This window comes from Rhinichthys klamathensis, unplaced genomic scaffold, assembly GCF_029890125.1.
Source record: "Rhinichthys klamathensis goyatoka isolate OS25496 unplaced genomic scaffold, OSU_Roscu_1.1 h1tg000232l_1, whole genome shotgun sequence".
In the NCBI taxonomy this organism is placed as follows: domain Eukaryota; kingdom Metazoa; phylum Chordata; class Actinopteri; order Cypriniformes; family Leuciscidae; genus Rhinichthys; species Rhinichthys klamathensis.
The window spans coordinates 3,629,948-3,639,557 of NW_026606756.1; positions in this window are offsets into that span (position 1 = coordinate 3,629,948).

Here is a 9,610-nt window from a genome sequence, read left to right on the forward strand (position 1 = left end):
ATTATACTCCTGTCTAGATAAATACATTATGCTTGTGGACAAACAACAATAAATAGACACAGACAGTTTCACACAAAGCGCTTGCTGAAGACACAAGCTAGTGACTGTTTTTTCCAGGTATGCTTTATAGTTTCCTGGTTGATGACGTCACATGACGTTCCGTCACGCCATTGGACTGATTTCATACGTGCCTCATGACGCAATCACGCAGAGGCGTTCCCACAGCGTCTCGACACAGCTCGAGTTCCAGGGATCTCTAATACATTAGCTTATCCATGAACACAATTTCTGCCTGAGTCTCATCGGATTGCTTTCCATCGGCTGTGGAGGTGAAGACGACAACTCCCATGATTCTACGGCCATTTGCGGGGTCATCAAGCGACACCTTAGGCCTCGTTTACACTGTCAGTGAAATGTGACCCAATTCCGATTTTTTACTCGTATGCGACACAGATCGGATGTGTTCTATGACAGTGTAAACAGGAAAAAAACGCATGCATTCGGATATTTCGAGATCGGTTTCAGGCCTCGTTCATATGTGGAAATAAATCAGATGTAAATCGAATATGTGCCAATGCGACTGTCATGTAAACAGGCAGATCGGATTTTCCAAGGCATTAGGCTGCGTCTCCGCAGTTTAATGATGAGAGAAACCCAGACGCGCACCTGCGGATGGACGGATGGCCCGATGAAACATTGTGTCGTCGTAGGAGAGGAATGTGGACACACGTTGACACAACATATCAAAGGTTGGCTTGCTCATCCTAAAATTTCGGACCCACTGCTCCTCGTTAAAGCCCGCCACGATCTCATGAAAGTGCGTTTATTGCACGATTTTTTTTTTACGTAGCATTTACGCCAAAAATAGTTTTTGCGTGCATGATACGCACTTTATGGCGTTTAATACGCACGTTTACAGTGCGTATCATATGCAAGCAAAAACTATTTCTCGTGTATAAATGGCATGAGAAATAAAATTTGTGCTATAGATACTCACTTTTATGAGATCGTGTTGTATGTTCCCACCTGTCCTGAGATCTCGCTGCGCGTTCGTCCATCTGAGCAAGAAGACCCCTTTAAACATGCGCGATGTTTCAGTCAAGTGTAAACACATGACTCGGATATGGGTCACAATATAAAGAACGTGTAAACGGACGGTAAAAAAAATCGGATATAGGCAACAAATCAGAATTGGGCATCAAGACCTGCAATGTAAACGAGGCCTTAGTTATTGTTTTGAATAAGAGACCTCTAGCGGCGAAACTTACATACTGTGCCTTCAACATCTCTAAACCCTAATGTTCCACAGACATGGGGGACGACTGATGAGATTGTACATGATTTACCGAAAGACCAAAACCTGCATATTGCCACCACTCAGAAGGTCAACTATTGATAATCTCTCTCGCAACCTTTCAGATGTGCATCATCAATGTCACACACAGGATGGTGACCTATGACATGAGGTGAAAAGGCCCAGGCGATCGTACAGCTTTGTGATCCATAATGCATAAACATGTCATTCAAATACGGAAAATGCATAAACGCCTTCTTTACAAACCAGAAAATATCTCTCTTTTTTTTTTTAGAGACAGGCTGAATTCACCAGACAAATAAATACATAAATGGACTGATAATGAAAAAGACTTTGTATTTGTACTTAGCACATAGTTTTAAGTTTTACTTACATGTATGAGCATTGGTCTATATTATATTGTAACAATGTTAAAGGCTCAAAGAAAAAGGAGGCAGGAACCAGCGAACATTCAACAAAAAACTTTAATCACAAAATAAACAAATAACAAAACAAAATTAAAGTGTCCGCCCCTCAAGGACGACTGCCACATAAACTAAAACAAAAACACCAACCTAAATGTTTAATGTTATATTATATTATATTAATAACCATTGAAATTTGCAATTGCAACTATTCCATTTTGAACACTATCTCCCTATCTATTCCACATTTAGTATTCCAGTCTTGAAGCTAATAACCCCCTCATAAGCCTCAAAGGGCAAAAACTCCAGCACTATATGTTCTGATTAAATCTGATGACAAACTACTCTAAGTCATATTGAAGACTAGTGGATGTTTGACATTTTTGGCTAAGGTCAAGCTTTGCTCTTTCTCTCTTATAACACAGAGATTCTTTCTTGTTAGGCAAATTGTTCTGTGCCCAGGTTTCTGCCCGCTAATGGTGGGGGTCACCCAAAGAACATCACGTTGTACTCTGTGTGAATACAAATGCGCGTCTATTGTGCTCTTAAAGGGGCAGGGCGCTTATTCTGTGGCAGTGGGGCTAATTAAAGGAATGGCCATTAACCTATCCAGCACTGAAATTTGATTATAGACACACATACATACACTCAAAATAATGTAGGAACTGTTTTTTCATTTCCGTGTCCATTGTAAACCTGAATTGTGATGCTAAGCATGAGACTGTTTATATGTGTGTGTGTGTGTGTGAGTGGTGGGAGTTGTCTGTGAAGACAGATGACGTGATTGTGGTATCACTGTTCTTTTGTATCATCTCTCCAGGGCATTTACAGCCCTTCATAGCCTGTCTAAACCTGTTTATTAAACTAATAATATACACAAATCATAATGACGATTGAATTAAAGTGTATATGTTAGCTATGACACAGGTGCTTGTGATACATATTATATGTGAATGGATAAATACACACACCAGTTTATTTGAGCAATATAATGCAACATATTTTACCATTCTCATCTTCGAACACATTAATTGTACTTTACTACTGAAGTATCTTCTTTCTCTTCTAATGTAGCCCCAGGCTGTTGTACATAAACTCTATAACATTGTGTTAGAGCTGAAAGTAGCACTGCATGGGAGTGCTGAAGGTTTGTGTATGGAAGGGTTCCCAATGATAACCTTGTAGTTTATAAAGAACAATTAGTCTCTTTTGACTTAATTACAGTTGATTGATGCAAATAGAAGGAGGCACAGAAAAAAAGAAAGGTGCACTAAACCTTGAGAGTGAAGAAAAGACGGGGAAAAGAAAAAAGACAAAAGACATTTAAATGCCTGACTATTACCATGACTACAAACTCATGTTCCATGCAGTTTTTTTTTTGCAGTCAGTCATTAAATAAATGTCATTAGCTCGTATGTCATTTCAAGCCTTAATTTAATTTTATGCAGTTGTTAAAATATGATGATGCCTGAAAATGAACATAGCTACTTGTTAGTTGTTTTGCATTCACTCTATCATAAAATAACCAAGCACACAAATTAAGCATGATTGCAATTATAATTTAAAAATACAATATTTACAATTACTTTGAGTTCGTTTGGAACCATTTTGTTGGTGCAGCAAAAATAGACAAAGCAGAATCAACTGTTGTCTATTTGCTATAAACAGCAGTGTTTCATTCAAGCATGATTTTTGAACAAATCAGTGTGAATGATTCAGTGACTCACTCATAAAGACAACACTTGTTATAGTTTCTGAATGACTCAGTGTTTTTGAATGGTCGATCGCATAAATTATTCAGTGACTCACTTATAAAGACAATCAGTTTCGCCACCTGTTGGTGTGTCAAAAAAAAAACCCATACTAATATTGACAGATAATGAGAATCTTCTGTCAAAGGCCAAGCGTAAAAGGCTTTACATTTTTATCTCACCTTCAGTTTCCTTTTAAAGACAGCAGAACTTACGGTATTAGGGAAGACCATCAAATGTTTACCTCTTAGGAACACAAACCCTTAATCAGACAAGCGTACCCGCAGGCTGCTTCAACCTGCTTCCCACTATCAGAGAGCTGTATCCTACACAACACATAATATGATGAAATGTGTTTAATATTGTTTGTACACATCTCAAAGATGGCAAGGGGACTTTCCACTGCGGCTGTATCCAGAAGAATTCACGGCTCAGCTTCTACTGACAGTAATATTAAGTGCGGCAGCTGTGGCAATATGGAATATAAATGAGCTTATTTTACACTGCAGAGTCGTAGAAAGTGACGCACAGACTTCTTACTCTGCAATAAATCATTCGTATTCAGACAGCTGTGTGCTCTTAGGGCATTGTTTAATACTATCTGCATTGGTGGAAGGAGAGTAAATTGGTTTACATTGCACAAAAAATGTGCTGTAGATGAACACAGCGACGTGATGGAGAGAAATGCAATACATTTGACTTATACATTAACAATAATGAACTTGAGAATCGGAAAACACGTGTGCTGACAAGGGACTTATGATAAAGAAAATGCAGTGAGAGAGATTGAAGGGGAGAGAGAGAGAGAGAGAGAGAGAGAGAGTTAAAAGAAGAGAAAGATGGGGGGTTGGTGAGAGTGAGCAAGGGGGGTTAGAAAAGAATGGAAAAAATGGGGTGTAATGAAAGAGGGGAGAAATCCCAGGCAAGCAGTAAATGGTCAAGTGTGATTTTTTCTGGAATGCCATTCTGGTCCCTTCTTGGTACCTCAATAAAATAACACTGAAATACAATCTACATGCCAGAGGTTCTTTGAGCTACGAGAGTATAACTTCTTTAAGCAATAGAAGGCAGTGGATAAAAAGTCAATTTTGGGGAGCTTTTCTTTCCTCTCTACTGTTGTTGCATGAAGAGGAATAATGAAACCGTTATGACTCTCCATTTATAGTTGCATGCTTATAGGTGTGTAGATTATATGCATTTGTGATAGTGTTGAGTTTGCATAATTAAAGCTGCAGTCCGTAGATTTTCCTCTTTGTCGCCATCTCTGTTTGAAGTCTGCAATTGCAGTCATTCGCGGAATTATTAATTTTACTTGAGTTGTACATCGGCATGAAACAGCGCGGATGAACACAATGTTGTGAGGCGATTGCGCGTCGTGGCTGTCGGTCACAGCGCCGGTGTGGATACTGGCATTCAGAATCACACATTCTACTTTTTGGAAGTACAGGATGACCAACATAAGAATTTTCACCGGAAAATGTCCTCTGAACAAGTAACATTCACTTTTGTTCAGATCAACTAAGGGGAAAAATGCATTGCACTGTCTGCAGTAAATCGCGCTGATTAAATCTAACGATCGCTTATCATGTCGAACCGTGCAAATAATAGGCCTACTTTGTTCTCAAATTATTAATGTTAACAACATCAGCATTGCGTGATTTAATATGTTTTATGGTTACCTGTAGTTCAGAATTCATATTCTCCATAATAGCTAAACGAGAAAGGCACAACAAAGGAAACTCCATAACTGTGTGAAATAAGTAAACAATTGTGGTACTGTTACACGATTGAACTATTGAAATGTCTTACTTGTCCAGCAGAAAAAAGCGTCTCTTCTTCCGTTTTGAACCCCTTCACGCACTTTTCAAAAGCCCTGCCGATGTTTATCCTTGTGTTCACATGAGACGGTTGCTGTCTTTCTCTAGCCACTTTAAATCCGAAGTACGAAGTCTTTTGGGTTTTATAACTGGTGAATCTCTAGTTGACACTGATGATTGTCGTTTGGATCTTTCTGGATCCGCCATAAGTTAAATTATGTAAAGTGCTGCGAGAAAAGGCTATACATCTCTACATCTCCACACCGTCAACGTCCTCACGCGCAGTATAGCCGTCTAGCCGAAACTCCTTCTTTATGTGTACAGATGTGACGTAATGACGCAAAGACATGCTAGAATTTCCCGCGGAACCCCACCAGTACCACTGGAATTAAAATCATTATTACAAGCTAACCGTTTTGAATCGAGCTACGGCAACCAGATAGGTTTGAACACTGGCTGAATATGTTTTTTTTTTAAATAATTATTTTGGATTATTTTTAACTTGAAAAAAGTTACGGACTGCAGCTTTAAACTGTTAAACTGTAGCACAATAAAGTTAACATTAGTAAATGCATTAGGTATCATGATTTTTTTTCTACTCATGGTTAACGGTAATGTCACGGTGTGGGTTTTGTGTTTTGTTCCTTGTTCTTGTCTGTCATGTGATTCCCTGTTTGTCATGTTATCCTGCCATGTGTCTTGTCTTTTGTCATGTTGTTGCTCAGTGTCCACAGGTGTTCCTCGTCTATGTCTATTAGTCTCCCCAGGTGTCTCTTATTAACCACGACCCCTTGTTATCTTGTTTAGCTTGTTTGTCTGTGTATTTAAACCCCTGTGTTTCAGTTGTTGGCTGTCGGTTGTTGTTTAATGTTACTACTGTCTTGTTCTGAGTTCCCTGGATTTCCTGTTTGTTTCTGTTTAATTAAATGTGCTTGCGATTGGATTCACTCTCTGTTTCATCCTTGCTGCCGCGTAACAGAACAACCGACCGCCAATGAATCCAGCAGCACGGATCTCGTCTGATCTTCCCAGCATGGACCGGGAGTTTGCTGGGAAAACCGCGGCCTTAGCCCTGAACAGCCCGGATTTGTTTCAGTTTACCTGGGGGTTTGCTGCACTTGCTGCCTCATGCACCCTAGGGAATGAGGCTATAAAATTGTGTTACCGGCTGGGGGCTAAGGCGGTCAACCCTAGGGAGCTCCCCGATCTCTCTGGCCTGGATTGGAGAGAGGCACTCTTCAGTTGTCTGGAGAGCTTCAGCCCGGGGTACGCCAGGCCTTCAACACTGGTCCCAGTTCCGGTGGTTCCGAGTCCGGTGGCCCGGAGGAGGAGAAAGGCCTCCTCAAAGACCGTCCAGCCAGAGACCGTCCAGCCAGAGACCGTCCAGCCAGAGACCGTCCAGCCAGAGACCGTCCAGCCAGAGACCGTCCAGCCAGAGACCGTCCAGCCAGAGACCGTCCAGCCAGAGACCGTCCAGCCAGAGACCGTCCAGCCAGAGACCGTCCAGCCAGAGACCGTCCAGCCAGAGACCGTCCAGCCAGAGACCGTCCAGCCAGAGACCGTCCAGCCAGAGACCGTCCAGCCAGAGACCGTCCAGCCAGAGACCGACGTCAGCCACGTCCAGCCAGAGCTTCACGTCACTTCTGCCCAGCCAGAGACTGTTCACGTCACGTCTGCCCAGCCAGAGACTGTTCACGTCACGTCTGCCCAGCCAGAGACTGTTCACGTCACGTCTGCCCAGCCAGAGACTGTTCACGTCACGTCTGCCCAGCCAGAGACTGTTCACGTCACGTCTGCCCAGCCAGAGACTGTTCACGTCACGTCTGCCCAGCCAGAGACTGATCACGCCACGCATGCGCCGCCTGAGCCCTCAGTGACCGCAACACTGGCCATTATGGCCACAGCCATGTGGTGTGTGTGGGCTACGCACACCCTTGAGCCAGAGCCCGCTGATCCTGCGCCAGAGCCCGCTGATCCTGCGCCAGAGCCCGCTGATCCTGCGCCAGAGCCCGCTGATCCTGCGCCAGAGCCCGCTGATCCGGCGCCAGAGCCTGCTGATCCTGCGCCAGGGGCCGTTGATCCTGCACCAGAGCTCACTGATCCTGCGCCAGTCCTGTCCAGCGCAGAGTTTCCTTCGCCGCTGGTTCTGCTTAGCTCAGGGCCCTCTTCACCGCCGTGGCCGCCCGAGGGGTCTTCACCGCCGTGGCCGCCCGAGGGGTCTTCACCGCCGTGGCCGCCCGAGGGGTCTTCACCGCCGTGGCCGCCCGAGGGGTCTTCACCGCCGTGGCCGCCCGAGGGGTCTTCACCGCCGTGGCCGCCCGAGGGGTCTTCACCGCCGTGGCCGCCCGAGGGGTCTTCACCGCCGTGGCCGCCCGAGGGGTCTTCACCGCCGTGGCCGCCCGAAGGGTCTTCACCGCCGTGGCCGCCCGAAGGGTCCTCTCCGCCGTGGCCGCCCGAAGGGTCTTCACCGCCCTGGCCGCCCGAAGGGTCTTCACCGCCCTGGCCACCTGAACTGCCTGCTCCACCCTGGTCGCCTGCACAGCCTGGTCTGCCCACGCTCCATGGCCCAGGTCCACCATGTCCTGGTCCCGTTCCCCTGTGCGGGCCTGGCCCTCCATCCCTCCCCCAGACCGCCTCCGCTTCACCACCCTCCTGAACTATTGTTTTTTTGTTTTTATGGGCGTATGGGCAAATACGGCTGACAATTAGCATACAGTTTGGATTGGCCAGTGCCGCTGCTAGCCATTTTGGTGCCCTAAGTATAATTCCTTTATGATTCCCCCCCGAGAAAACGTTTGTTATTGCCAGTTTAACTTTTTTGGGGGGGGAGGGGGGCACCATCGTCACTTTATAGAGCAATTAAATACTCTTGTTCCGCCTGTTTTGTTATATACATGCCTAAAAAGTGCCTAATAATATTTCTATACTGAAATAATATCGGCATTATAATTATTATGACTATGGTGATTTATTTTTCATTAGGCTATTTTTGGTGCCCCCTCAGCACTTGGTGCCCTACGCACAGCGCGTGATGCGCGTGGTGGGAGCGGCGGTGCTGGGATTGGCGGTATGGTTCCGTTTTGGGCGAGAACTCCCTGCGCATCCATGAAGCCTAGCATGGATAAGAGCAGGGAGAGCAGCAATAAGCCCCCTTAGGGTAAACAGAACAGAACCAACATGAATGTATGCAGATATCATTAATTCAAGATTTTAAAGTACAACATCATTCTAGAATTTATTCTGATTCAAGGGGAATCAGAATGCCAAATCCTGACTGGGCGAGAGGAGGAGCTGGGGATGGAGGAGGGTGATGAGCTCCTGAGAAATGCTATAGCTGCTGATAATAGTGAAGGAGCTAATATATGTATACAGTGATAGGCGTCATATTTCTATAGGTAGATGTGGATCAGCTGAGAGTCAGCTGATGTGAGCTTGACTAACGTGACCTGCCAGAACTGACGCTATGCTTGATTTATTGTTAGTTCACAAAACCCAATGCATAATGTAGACAAATTGAACCTGGTTGTAAAGTGTTACCAGATTTGGTTTTTGTTAATGTTCCTGTAACTCAGCTGGTAGAGCAATGAATTTGATTCCCAAAGAATGCATGTTGCTTGAATGCATTGCGTGGCACTTTAGATAGAAACATATATGAAAAATGCATAAATTTAAAAGTAACAGTTCACCCAAAACTGAACATTCTATCATCATTTACATACTTGCATGCATAATTTACATATTTACCCTCATGTTGTTCCAAACCTGTGTGATTGTGGAACACAAAAGAAGATATTTTGAATTATGTTGGTAACCAAATAGCTTTGATTGCCATTGACTTATATTGTATGGACATTTCTCAAACGTTAGAGTGTATGGAAGATAGTTAGAGGTTACGGAATACAATCCCAAATTTATCTCCGCTTGTTTAGCAGCCTGTTTAGTGTGTGCAGTGTCAAGCATTTTCAAGTAAGCTATTTCTATTTATTAAGAGACAAATTCATGGAAAGATTGTTTTTGTAAGACTTGTAATGAAGAGTTTAAAAATAATAATGTGTCTCAAGTCTGGTCTTTTTATATCATAGAATAAAACATACTGTAAATACCACTGTAACACTCACTAAAAAGAAAGAGGTGGAGAAAGAGAGAGAAAAAAAATCACATCTCACAGAAGTGTGAGATTAAATTTGCACCATCAGACATGTGTGATATAGAAGTTGGCATAAAAGTAACTGTTTCCCTGAGGAGAGGGAGCCAATATCATTAAGATTTACACAGCAGGGTGCTGTGGCTCACCTCTCCTCTCCCTAAGAGTACGTTGCTGTA